We start from the raw sequence: 13,923 nt of genomic DNA on the forward strand, positions 1-13,923 counted from the left end.
GAGGGTGCTGATGGCCAGGCTCCGTGCCGTAGGCTTTCATGCTGGCTCCCAGCTGATGTCCTGTCCAAGCCGCCTGATGGAGTCAGGACAGATTTTCTCCAGGGCCAGAGCAATGCCATTCCAGCCTGTAGTCGATGGCGATCACCTTGACAACACGAACAATGAGCAGCACATCATTTTTGGAGGATGTACCCGTACACGGCAAGATCTCTGCCAAATCTCATCCCCTTGCCAAGGCGTCCAGGTGTTTCTTTGTGTTCGCGCAGAGAACTAACATCATTTTTTCCTTCAGTTCGGAAGAGGTGGTCCAAAGTGTTTAAGAGACAGTAGTTGCAACATGTTGGAGCGAGAATTTATTATCTCAGCCCCAATAGGTCTTAATAAGCCTTACACAACTGTTTAGGCATTTATTCTATTAACGGCTGTTCATTCTGGTGGCTTCACCTGAATATTCATGATCTTCCTATCCCCAGAGCTTCAGCATAGCAGCTGTTTGAAACCCACAGCAAATGTTCAAGAGAGTTCCACAAATATAAACACCCTCACAGCTGAATGTTCCAGCGCTGGCCTCACAGAGGCTAGCCATGAAACATTTATATGAAGTGGTTTTTGTTGTTGTTGTTGTTTTTGAGGGCATTTACAAAACTTAAACAATCCACCCCCTTTGGGGAACTCTTCACTCTAATTGGGACATGACCATGCGGACAAAGGGTCCGGGAGAGCCCATATCACAAAGATAACCGCCTCCCTTCTTGCTCCCTCCTGTGATGGAGGTTCTGAATGAATTCCAGTTGAAAGAGAAGCTAGCGCAACCCAGGGGGAGGGGGTGGTGGCGTGCAGGTGGGACGTGCAGGGTACACTTCAGGGGATATTGCTGAGTTGGTTGTTTGTAAAAGAGTGAGGAGGTTCATACAGGGAATATTTTTAGCATAAAAGTATCAACGGAGAAAGGATTGGTGGTGCTTTTCCAAAGGGATATAACTACAAATGACAGGATTAAACTAGCAAGAGGGCGATCTGACATGAAATTTAGTGAGCTCTCCCCCGTGAGCATATGTTTTCTGCCTTTCAAGTCAGACATGCAAAGTAGAGAAAGTTCAGGCCCATCTTTATGACGGAACAAATCTCCCTCTTGGGTGAGTCACTTAACCACTTTGTGCCTCAACTTCTTGTTTATAAATTGGGGATGGTGGGGGGGGAACGTTGTGTCAAAGAAGATAGTTCTGTGACAGCACTTTATAAACCAAGAAGATATTAATGTATTATAAATGCATTCCTATTGTCTTTAATTGACCCAAAGCATAAAGCTAAAGATGAGTAGATATACTTTTCTAGCCTTTTTGTGGGAAACCCAGGTCACGACGACCAGCGGGAAGTGTACGGTGAGGAGGGTGTGGGGCTCATTCATGTGCTGTGTAATATAGTTTGCTGCAGTAAAAAGAACATGTGTTGTGTAATCATATTGATGTTGGTTTGAATCCCAGCACTACCAGTGAAATTGGAGCAAATCACTTAGCTTTCTGAGCCTCAGTTCACCAGTCGTGGGCCTTCTCCATCTTTTCCACAAGAGTACAGCTTGCTGGAACCCCCCAGCAGGTCCACCCCATGGCCCCTCTACCCTCAGCTGTGGGGATTTTAGAACCTGTGGCTGGGTGGATGGATGGAATAGCCCCCCCACCAGCCAGTGACTTCTCTAGCCAGAATACCACCTCTCAAAGCCGAGAACCTGAAACTAAGAGCAGAGCAGGAGAGAAGACTCTATTCCCTCCTTGTTTTCACACTGTCCTGGTGGCTCATTCATTCTTCGGGAATTCTATGAAGTTGAAAGGGAAGGAGAGAGGTGAAGGCTTAACTGCAAGTTTATTTCAGAAGAAAATCAACTGAAACTTACCGCATGTATTGTTGTCCTTGATTTTTTTTTTTAATCCATTTCCCTCAGTAGACAGATGCTTTTCAACCTTTTGTAAATGCCGTCTTTGGATTCACATGAAAATTTCCAGTCCTCCTTCAATGGCATCTGGAATTCAAAATATAAGAAATATCACGGTTAAAATCCAATCAGAACAATTAGAATATCAACATGGTGTTTCAAGTTGCGCAAACTTCCTCCCCAAAATACCATTCCCTATCCCGTGCTTGAAAAAGGTCATAATATAATAAAGAACCAAACATGGAAAAAAACAAATTAACATAATGTATGTGACTGTCATACGAGAGGCACAGAGCAAGTCCTTGAGAGCACAGAGGAGAAGGGACTCTGTGACAGAACCAGGGAAAGCTGCAGAGACAAGCATGGCAATCTGACTAGACATTTTCTGGATGGAACAGATGAAACAGGCATTACAAGTACAAGCAACTATGTGGACAAAGGTCTAAAGGAAGGAAAGCGACGATGTGGCAAGGAAATGGCCAAAAGTTCTTTATGGCAGAAGTGAGTTTGGGGAGCAGGGGTGAAGTGGGTTAGGTCTCCTTTTGCCGTGCTGAGGAGCTGGACGAAATCCTATAGGCAAGCGAGGAATTGTATCATCAGGATTTTATTTTAGAAGAAAAATGCATGCATGTTTGTGATAAAAAGAAGTGAGATGGGGACACCAGAGATAGGAAGAGCCTATGTTACTTATTTCACCTTCCCAATAACCCCATGGAGTAGCTATTATTTCTCTATAACAAGAAGGAGCTAACAGTTTGCTCTTTGGCTGACAAATGACAAAGCTGGGACTCAAAACCAGACCTCATAATGTCAAGTCTAGGGCTCTTTTTCACTTTTCACCATAACCCATTCGCTACTATAAACAGGAAATACAGACACCAAGTTGTTGTCATGGCTTCTTAAACTTTTTTGTGCTGTAGACCCATTTAATAGTTTGGTAAAGCCTGTGAAGCTCATATCAGAATATTTTTTTTAATGCATTCAATAAAACGCATTGAGCTACCAAGACACCAATAATATTAAAATCTAGTTACTAAAATATTTAAAACACTGTGCTATGGTAATATAAGTGCTTCTTTAGTAATACATCAAAAAAGCAAGCTCTATTGGAGGGATTAATAGCTACCAGAATCTCAAAACAGTGGTAAATATAAATCATTTTTTAAAATATCTCCAACAACTGCAATGCAATATAAAAATATCTGTGATTCCTATGGTGATATAGTCATGGGTTTTGCTAATGTGACTGTGCTTGCCTCTAATCGTAATTAATAATAATGACAAATTCCAGACTAGTGAGTGTAAAGGTATCATTTTTTTCTCACCCAAGTTCATAGATCCCTGAATAATATCCACTGACACTGGTTAAGAACCTCAAGAAAAACCACAGTAAGATATCACCTCACTCCAGTTAGAATGGCTATCATCAAAAAGACAAATAGTAACAAGTGTTGGAGAGGCTGTGGAGAAAAAGGAGCCCTCATACACTGTTGGTGGGAATGCAGACTGGTGCAGCCTCTATGGAAGGCAGTGTAGAAGTTCCTCAAAAAATTACAAATAGAATCACCATATGACCCAGCAATCCCTCTTCTGGGTATCTACCCAAAAAATCTGAAAACATTTATCCATAAAGACACGTGTGCTCCAATGTTCATTGCAGCTTTATTTACAGTGGCCAAGACATGGAAACAACCAAAATGTCCTTCGATAGATGAACGGATAAAGAAGTTGTGGTATATATACACAATGGAATACTATTCGGTGGTAAGAAAAGATGAAATAGGACCATTTGTGACAACATGGATGGATCTTGAGATTATAATGCTAAGCAAAATAAGTCAGACAGAAAAAGCAGAGAACCATGTGATTTCACTGATATGTGGTATATAAACCAAAAATAACAAAAGATCAAGACAAACAAATGAGAAACAAAATCTCATAGACACAGACAATAGTTTAGTGGTTACCAGAGGGTAAGGGGGGTGGGGGGTGGGAGATGAGGGTAAAGGGGATCAAATACATGGTGATGGAAGGAGAACTGACTCTGGGTGGTGACCACACAATGGGATTTATAGTTGATGTAATACAGAATTGTACACCCAAAATCTATGTAAGTTTACTAACAATTGTCACCTCAATAAACTTTAATTTAAAAAAAATAAAAACCTCACGAAATGTTTCAAATTTGAGATAATCTATGAAAGTGATTTTCAAAATATTTAGGAATGGGATCTTTTTTTTCAAGTGAACTAAGAAGCAGAATTTCAGTGATGAAACAATTCAAAGCAGAAGGAGTCCGATGGAAGCAGCATGGGAAGGACTTGGAGAACCACCCCCTGGGTCTCCTCTTCACATCTTTTAGGCCCAGGCACCCTTGATGGAGCAGGCGCATGAGGTATCTCCTCAGAGTCCCAGGGGTCCCCAAATATACTTTGCTGTGGGTTCTCAACACGTGTCTGCAGGGCTTAGCTTTCTCAAGGCAGAGGTCTGGAAAGTTTTCTGGCAATAATAGCCCTTTCCAGAAAACACACTGCCATCCCACCCTCAGGAAAGCTTGTTTGAAGGGAAAGTTTCTGAGCAACCATGAATCTTCAGCAATATCCCAGAGGTAGTAGCATTGTTCATACATAGGCTGATCCTAGTGAACAGTAACGGTTTCAAGCTAATAAGGAAATAATCCATTTTCAGCAGATGAAAGAAGGGGGATCAGAAAGGTAATTTGAGCTGAGGGGAATAACAGTGCCAAAAACTTATAATGGAAACTACCTAAAGAATCCAAGACCCTTTGTTAGATATGAATGATTTCTTTTTTCTGGTGAAAAGTGTATGAAGAACTTGAGAAGAAGGGCCTGAGTGGATTTTATGAAACAACCTCTGTCTGGGGAAGAAGGGCTTGGGGTAAGGTTGCAGCCCACTGTATCCTTAGGTTACGTAACCGGGAGGGAGTTGAAAGATGTTCAAACCACCACAATATGATGTGCTGTGTCTTTGAACTCTTTCCTCCGGGTTTTAACTGTAAGTTCATACATGTGTCTTTGCAATACCTCTCTCACTGGCTGTGAATATAGAGCAGAAACAAAAACAAACTTAATTAAGAAAGAATTCTATAAGGAATGCCATACACAGCTGATGTTCCCCACTCTGAGCGCCAAAATCTTGACTGTAGTTCAGGAAGAATCCACCTATTGAAGATGCCTTAAAAACTTGAAGTGCTCTCAAGTTTTTAAAGGCAAAAATGTTTAGTGACATTAACTGGACTTTATTGAAAATGTCTAACCCCATTCTGAAATAAGAATTAGAATCTGTTGGCTCTATTACCAAAATGCAAAGAACTAAAAAAGATAGATAGTGGGCTATGATATCAGTTTATAATGCCTTTTATTCATTCATTCATTCATTCATTCATTCATTCATTCAAAAACTATTTGTTGAGTGGATTTTGTGGTCGATGGACTGAACTAGATGCCAGAAATACACTGGGGAACAACACATGGTCCTTTGTCCTCCTGGGACCCACACTGTAGAGGAGAGACAGACAATCCACCAATACGTACTTGGTTCCCCTCAAAGAACTGATTCTCATTCTTCAGCATGACTAAGAATCACCCAGGAAGCTTGTTAAAAATACATATTCCTGATTCAGCAAACCTGAAATGGGGCTGAAGAATCAACGTTTTTAATGAGCCTGACAGTGAGTCTAATGCAGGTGGTTGGCAGAGGAGGCTCTAAAGAACAGGAAAAACTAATGAAACTGTAAAACCGTCTGTCTTCGTGGGGATCCCACAGCGCTCATCCCACACTCTTCGCACAGGAATGCCCCTTTCTCACTTCAGACCCCTTGCTAAGCCCTAGTCTTTGACTGCACACGTCATTAGACCTCTGCCTTCAATTACTATGTCCTAAGTATTAAATAATTTATTTCTAGGGAAAACTGATTCCTTTCAACACACTCTGAAAATGCCTTCAGTATTTTGCTACAGCTCCCTGTCTCTCTAACCTGAACCACCTGCCCCTCCATTTTTTAGGCAGCTGCATTATTTCGACATTCTGTGAGCTTCAGCAGCAGGAGGAGGGCTCCACACCCCTTTGGGCACTAAGAGTGGCATTCCGCTTGCAAGGTGCTTGAGTCCTTCCAACACTATAAAACAGCCCACCCCACCCAGTATTATCAAGGAGCATGACTGTTTGACTTCATATCGCGCGCGCCCACACACACACACACACACACACACACACACAAATCCATGTGAACATACATAGGTTTGTATATAAAATCTAAATAAAACCTGCCATTTCCTTACTCATCAAAAAATATTAAGTTTCAAACTCTCAGCTATAAAACATATACAGTTAGTAATCCATACAAGAATTTGGCTCCTATCAATTCTATTTTCATAAAGGCACCACCAAGTGAGGAACTCCAGTCTCCAAATGCAATGGCCCTTTCTCTTCCCACAAATGACAGTGTTAGGGTCATCCTTGGCGTGACACCATAACTGGACCTCACTGTGACTCAGCCTCTAGCTCCAACAAAGTGAAGCAAGACCAGCTTTTATCTTCCTCCAAAGTACAAATTGTTGCTGCGTAATAATCTCTGAACCCATTAACTATATCCCAGTGGATTCTACGCATAATACTTTTTAAAGTGAGTCCTTATATCTTTTTTGTTTCTTCTTAACATGGTAATACCTTACAAATAAAAAGTGAATTGCTTAGGGCTGAGCTGAATTAGTGAAAAGTGTGAATGACAACTTATGTCTTTTCAGAGCAGTTTTGTTACTATAAAATACAACAGGATTAAATAAGTGTTGCCAAGTAGAAGGCATGCTGCCTTGCCCTGCCCTGCTTTAATGAGTAGATAAGAATAATGTGTCATTAGCATATGACGGCTGCTAAATTGCTTTTTTAAATGTTCTTAGCGTCGGAAGCACATGCTTCCACAGCACACATCACTAAGAGAGTTATCCAAAGCTGGCACTATGAATACTCAATAAGGGGGTTAAGGCAGATTTAAGCCCTGGATAATTTTTCAAAGTCCATGTCAGCTCCAAATGTCCACAATTCTGTGATTAACTGAATTAGTCATTAACTGAATTTGTTTAAATGGATAAAATTGTTTTATGAATTATCATGAATTCCCAATTAGTGAAACCCAAATTGATAGATTTTGCTGAATCCAATGACTCTACTCACTTCCTGATTTTCATAAGAAAGTAAATGTTTGGTGCCCTGTCCAGAGTGTCCTGTTCCATGATATATCACTGAAAAAAAGGAGAAAACCACTCCAGAGATGGACAGTGACACAGTAATAAAATTAGCAACTGTCATTTGTATCATAGTATATTGTTTACTTCCAAATGTGGTGTACCTTTTTGTATTCAGTTATTCTGTACAATAAGTAAGGATGGTTACTATTAATAACACTATGTTAAAGAAAGACATCCCAAGGGTCTGTGAGCTCTTTCAGGATTAGAATCTGGGTCTTCTGACTCCAGAGTCTACCTGGGAGGTAATGGAAGTTGAATACGTACTGGTTTAATGGGTGAACAAATTGATCATCAATCAATAAATAATTAGGGATAATCTACCTAATTAAAAGAAAGCACTGGTAGGCAAAGCAAGACAACCATTTGAACGCTAAGCATCTTTCGGATACTGAGGAACACAGGACTCCTACCAGGATACATAAGGCAGGCTGGCTACATACTTTCAGGGAACATGCAGGGCCCCTTGTTCAAAAGTCATTAAGGATTTTAAGACAGCGACAACAGAGCATGAAGCCAAGCCCTGAGCCCTTCTGAGAGCCAGGGGTCCTGTGCAACTACACAAATCACACCCACTTGAAGCCAGCCTTGTAAAGGCCTTTAAAGCTTAGAGTTTGGTTCTTGGTAGGAATGGTGCCATCTTGTAGACTGCACTTTTGGATCTTGGTGGCTGGGAAGTTCTTGGTTGACACAATGAGTGGAGACCCTGCTGGCATGTAGCGGATGTAAGCCAACCATTCTAGAGACCCTCAATGTCACGGACAGTCCTGCACTGTAAAGAATCCTCCTGATTCCCAGAGAATTTTTGAATGTCCCGCAAGACATTCACCTAGGTCCTAGGTGCAAAGCCTGTGTATAATCATCTGAGCTTAAAATCTGCCTTTGTTTTACACATTCCAAATTTTCTGGGATGTGACTACTCTGCCATTTCTAGAAGGCTGCATGCTGCTTGTTTAGAACTTTATCATCAAAAACAGTTATAGTAATGACAGCAGCACATCATTGAAAGTGATTCTCACGGAAGTACAAGCATCTGACTCTTTTGTTATGTCTTCTCGTAGGGTCCTAGCCATGCTTTTACATAAAGGAACACGTATTATTTTATCACAAGTTGTTTTCCTCTTATATTACAGTTAGAACATTATATTTTTTTCTAATTAGTTGAAGGTGGGTTACACTATCAGAGCATTTCATTTCATGCTGGCAAAAGGACATTTCAAAATATTTGTTACATAAAGTGGCTTTGGATATGAAAGAGTTGAGAACCACAGGCTTAGGGGCATAAGATTACAAAATGTTTCAGCTGGAAGGAATTTGGGGGATTATCTACTCCACTGACAGATAAGGAAATTGAGGCTGAAATAGATTGCATATCTTTCCTAAGGTCACCCAGCAAGTACTGGCAATGCCAGGACTTGAACCTATGTTAATTTCCTGGACTATATAAAGTAATTATTTTATTTTATTTTCCATCCTCTCTTAGTTCCTCCCTTCCTTCTTTCTTACCTTCCTTCCTTTCTTCCCTCCAACAGACACAACTGAGCTCTTATTTTGTGCCAGGAATTAGGGTGGGTCGTGATGATACTGAGATGACTAAGACAGGTTTTGCCCGTAAGGAGATCACAGACTGGCCAGAACACAGGGCCGAACTCAGATAATGGCGCCCCATACCCCGGAGCAGACCTCCAGTCAAAATATTACAAGGAGCAAATGACTGAGTCTTCCTCAGGGAGTCGAATGCAAAGGTGGATTTGAATCTGGAGGTGAGAGGAAGGTTTTGCTCTTTAGGGACAAGGTAACTCTCATTCTGAGCAGTTGCACAGAATGGACAAAGATAATGGCCCAGGCGAGACCATCTATAATCAAGTGTTGGCTGCCCACAGCCGTCAATGTCAAGGACTCTTTCCAGAAGCACAAGGTCGGTCATTATCCTGCCAAACACAGCCATGCAGAGAGCAAGCAGAGAGAAGGGCTGGCTCAAAGGACTTGGGACGCCCCGAGGTCGTCGGGGAGAGGGGAATGAAGAGAGAATTCTCCACACTGTTCCATGGGTGACCAGGGTTTGATAAGCCTTTGCAAAGGGTGCTGGCCAGACTGCAAACTAAGAAAATACCTTGTTGATTGCTGACGTGGTTAAGTGGTCACTTACTAATTCTCACCTAGCTCAGAATAGACCTCAATAACCAACACCAAGTGCTTTCATAAGAGCAAAAGAAAAATTTACTGGATGCAAGTGCTTTTCATTAGAGAGGACTGAAGGGAGGGGAAAGATGCTGACCCACCAGTGAGGGGCCAGCCCGCGGCTTCCAGCCTGGTGACTACCCACCAGACGGGAAAGTGAGTAAGAGGAAGTCAAATGAGAAACCCTAGGCTCGTGCTTGTCAGAAGTGTTAGAAAATAATTTCCACAGATTGCCAGATTGTCTGCTTCCCTTCTCCTCTCCGTCTCCACACTGCAAACCCCACACGCAGGAATCTAGGACATGGGCAGCATGGCTGCCATTTATTGAGTCCAAAACAAGGCACCGACTTGGCATTTTTAGGTATTATCTCTAATCCTCATCTCAACCCTAGAAGGGATGTATAATTCTTCCACATTACGAGGGAGAAAACTAAAACTAACAAAATGACTATTACGGGGTGGTGCCAGGATTAAAACCCAGGTGTCTCTGGCACCAAAGCCTGTACTTGAAATTTTTTTCTGTTGGGAATCGTACTTAACAGGTACTATTTTTCCTTTCAAGGCTCTGAGTTAAATCCACTTTACCCTACAGAAACTGACCAAATTTTTATTTTTATTGAGCAGTTACTATATGTCAGATACCATAAAATATTATGCCATTTTGTCTTCACAACCAGTTAGAAGGTTGTCCTACTATTATTATCCTCATTATAAAGATGAGTTAACTGAGGCTTGGAAAGTTACTCAGCATGTGGCAAAGTAAGACCTCAAACTCAGCACTGCCAGAGTGCAGATCCCAAGCTCTAGTCAACTACATCCCAGAGGTTTCTTGAAAACCTTTCTTCATAAATGAAGGCTGTAGCTGGGCGACCTAAGTAGGACTCAGGGAATGGATTCATTCACTCAAATATTCAACAAATATTTATTGAGCTCCTATTTCCTCTCACTAAGCCCGAGAGAAACAGTGATAATCACGGGAATAACATTTTTTGGGGGGCAGCTTTCTATACATGAGGAACAAGTAAGATAAACAAGAAAAATCCTGATAGGGAGGAGTAGAAAAAAGAAAAGAAAACAGGGCACAGTGGATGAGTCTACTTTATATTGCGTCGTCAGGTATGTGTCACCTGGGGAAGCTATTTGTAAGCTGAGGCTCCAATGAAATGAAGGTTCTTACCATGCAAAAGTCTAGTTGAAAAGCATTCTAGGCAGATGAGCTAGCGAGTGCAGAGACTGTACAGCAAAAAGAAACTTGGTGCATCCACAGAAGAGGAGAAGGCCACTGCCCTCAGAATATACTGAGCGAGGGGGGTGGGACAAGACGAGGTCTGCAGGGAGGGGCAGCCAGTCTCCTGGGACCCGGGGGGCCATCCTAAGGAACTGGATTTTATTCTATGTGAGACAAGGAGACATGGAAAGGTTTTAAGCATTTTAAATGATTTGCATTGTAAAAAAATAATTTGGGCGGCTGTTTGGAAGGGACATGAGAAGATGCAGGGAGACCAGTGGGGAGGCCACTGCGGGAGTCCAGCTCCCATCGCGTTGGCTCGGATTCGGTGTAAGCGAGACATTTAGAGAAGTGGACACATCCTGAATACATTTTGAGGAAAGGGCCACCTTGCATTTTTGTAAACGGACAAGAGTTGCTACATTTTTTGACACCCTGAATGGTGGCCCCTGCCAGCCACTTATGTTTTGACGCGCTTCTGCCATGGTAGACTATGAAAATTCAACTGAAATAACAGAATATGATGCCGTCACCTTTTCTGTTCAACCTAAAAGAAAGTTTTATGAAGTTTCACAAAAAAAGCAATGCTTGCCAGGAAGCCAAACAGCTCCCCTGACCACTGCTTCCAGTCGCTCAGACAGAAGACAAAAACCAGTGGTAGAGAACTCGCTGCTTTTCTAAACCAGCCCCCATAATGGTTTGTCCTGTTTACTGTGGTTCCAGTGGCAGTTACTTCAGAAGAAATAGAAAAGTGGGAATAACTGGAAAAAAACTGAGGTCACCATGAGGTACCCCCTCATGTATTTAAGAGCAACTTAGAAACGCTGGTTTATTGTCAGTGCAACTATGAGGAGGGTCTGCCTACCACCCACAAGTTTAAGTGCCCATTCTAGAAATCAGGGAAAATCCATCTGAAGGGAACGAAGAGTTTGACAGAGAAGCGTTCCTTTGTGTCATGTTCTCAGGAGGGAAGACAGCCGGTGGCATGCAGCTCTGACTGTGGGAAACAGAAGGTTGACACCAGGTGAACTGTCGGGAGAAAAAAAAAATTTGAGGGAACCCTAGAGAAGATGGGCCTTGTACATAATTGATCTGACAGAGCATTGCCCCCTCCATCACTGCAGCTGAAATACGGCCACTCTCCCATGTGGGAATGCATTTGTGTTTCAGGGCACCAGACTCCATCTATTAAGGGAAGTGTTTAAGCAGGAAAGATAACATGTCTGTCAGTCTGAGCTAGTGATTCTGGAAACCCAAACACCACGTCAGAGCCTTAGGATTAAAAAATGTATAAATCTAACTCTAGCCTAAATCAAAAGGAATTTTGTCCATCGAGCAAGGGAAGGGAGTAAGGGGCTTATGGCAACTGCCCCTCCTGACTTTTGGTTGGTTCATTATATTCAGGGGGAAAAAATGCTATCTGTTTTGGGGACCTGCATAAAAAAATGGACCTAGAATTACTCTCAGGTCCTTGGGTTTGCTTTCTTCCTAAAGGTAGGATCAAGGATGGTCATCATTTCATCAGCAAGTATTTATTTAGTGCCTATTATTCATCCATCATTCTGCTGGGAACAATATAAAAATAAGATAGGCGTATCATTCCTGACGTCAGGGACTTATAATCCAGTCCATTTTTAGACCTTTTTAGATATTTAGGCATTTCTGTGACAAAGGGTTAAATTCAGTTTTAATTCAACAAACTTCTGTTGAGTTCATCTTCTGAGCAAAGTAATATAAGGACAAGAATTATTCATTCAATAAATATTAATAAAAAAACGTGTGACGTTATATATATCATATATATGTTTTGGGAGACACATAGCTGAGATCTAGGAACTTGTAGTGTGGGTGGGATAATAAGACTTATGTATAGATTACCAGAACCAATGACAGAAAATGATAAATATCATTGAAAAAGAGAAGTTAGATAAAGAACTTTAGCAGGAAGGATGAGGGGATGACCAGCTCTGGGAAATGGGCAAAATCTATTCTCTGCCTCCATTTCCCAATTTAGTCATTAACTCAACAAATATACCATGAATTCTTGCCACCTTCCAGATTGTTAAGGTCTGGAATGAAAATCTGACTAGAAAGGAGAGAGCTGCCAATTCACAGGGATAAATACCTTAATCCAGATTGGGAGAAGACGCAGTGGGAAAACATAGGAGGGAACTTCCAAGTCGGCTCATGGTGAGAGACAGCAAAGGAAGGTTTTACCGACTAGATGAGTTTTCACTGGGTGTGAAAGAAAAGTGAGCATCTCAGAACAAAAGGAGGACAGGTGCTCTAGGCAGTAATTATAGAGACTCTCAAATGACGAGGAAGTTCAAGGTGCACGTGGGAAGAAGGGCAGGAGACTGGGGGAGAAAATCGTGGGAGCCTCTACCAGTTTTCCTGGTGAAATAGCAGGGGAGGTTAGCAGCTGAGGGGCGGAGGAAGCATTGCGTGAGGGGCACTGAAATGGTAAGTTATGCTCTGGAAGGCTGCTTTGAGAAGGTAAGAAGATACTCATAAAGAACAAGCAAAAGGCAGCTTTGAAGTAGAAACCACAAATGTGGTGTGGCATAAATTCCATACAGTCATGCCAAATACTCCAACAGCACTGAGTCCGGGCGTAAGAGTGGAGAGAACACGCCACTGGAGAGACAGATGTGTGTGTGCAAGGGAACTGGGGGTGCTAGGAGGAGTTCAGATGATGACCCACAGGGTCTAGTCTGACAGGTTGAAAGAAAATGAGTCAAGTCGTCGGAGTTGGAATGGTAAATAGTGTTCATCTCAGGTGTCAACTCTAATCGACAGAATCCTGTGCAGAGAAGGATTCCAAAGTTGCCTCTGTTGCTAAATAGGAAAGAATGCATGATGCATCAGGAATGTTCTCCTGGGGCATAAAAAGTGTGGCAATAGCCATGCCAGGTATGTACCATCACTGGACTAGAGACCAGATGAGGTTGTAAGAGTAACGGAGTGAGAGAGACAGATGGACAGGAGGTTGTGGTCAGAGAGATGTTGGAACTTGACATTTCCAAGGTCGACTTCACATTGGAGATGTCCAGGCCTAGGACATAGCCATGGGAAGGTTTGGCTGAATAGAGGACAAGGCCCAATCTAGTATTCAAATACCTGAGGGCTGCTGCTTTTGTCTCACTGAAGAAGAGACGTGTCTTCCAAAGAAAAGGACCCTTGTGACTTAGGAGAAGGGTGGATGATTGAAGACACTTGGCCATTATAATGTAAATGGGAGAAAGCGTGGGAAACTCATTCTTTCATTATCATCAGCGTCCAGTCTGAATAAGCCAAAGAATGGAATAGCATGCTGTCTA

General features: G+C 42.1%; 1 protein-coding gene and 1 long non-coding RNA gene across 8 annotated transcripts in view; one reads left to right on the forward strand and one right to left on the reverse strand.

Moving 5' to 3' along the window:
- The window catches only part of NFIA (nuclear factor I A), a 561,924-nt gene that overhangs the window by 80,075 nt on the left and 467,926 nt on the right, over positions 1–13,923 (forward strand). The gene's annotated exons all lie outside the window — the stretch shown is intronic.
- Positions 1–13,923, reverse strand: part of LOC141572107 (uncharacterized) — a 140,424-nt gene that overhangs the window by 41,649 nt on the left and 84,852 nt on the right. For all 3 annotated transcript variants that reach the window (XR_012497237.1, XR_012497236.1, XR_012497235.1), the window contains exon 3: positions 1,892–2,017. This is a non-coding gene — a long non-coding RNA (uncharacterized LOC141572107). The remainder of the gene's footprint in view (positions 1–1,891; positions 2,018–13,923) is intronic.

This window comes from Rhinolophus sinicus, linkage group LG06 (genome assembly GCF_036562045.2).
Source record: "Rhinolophus sinicus isolate RSC01 linkage group LG06, ASM3656204v1, whole genome shotgun sequence".
NCBI classification, from domain to species: Eukaryota; Metazoa; Chordata; class Mammalia; order Chiroptera; family Rhinolophidae; genus Rhinolophus; species Rhinolophus sinicus.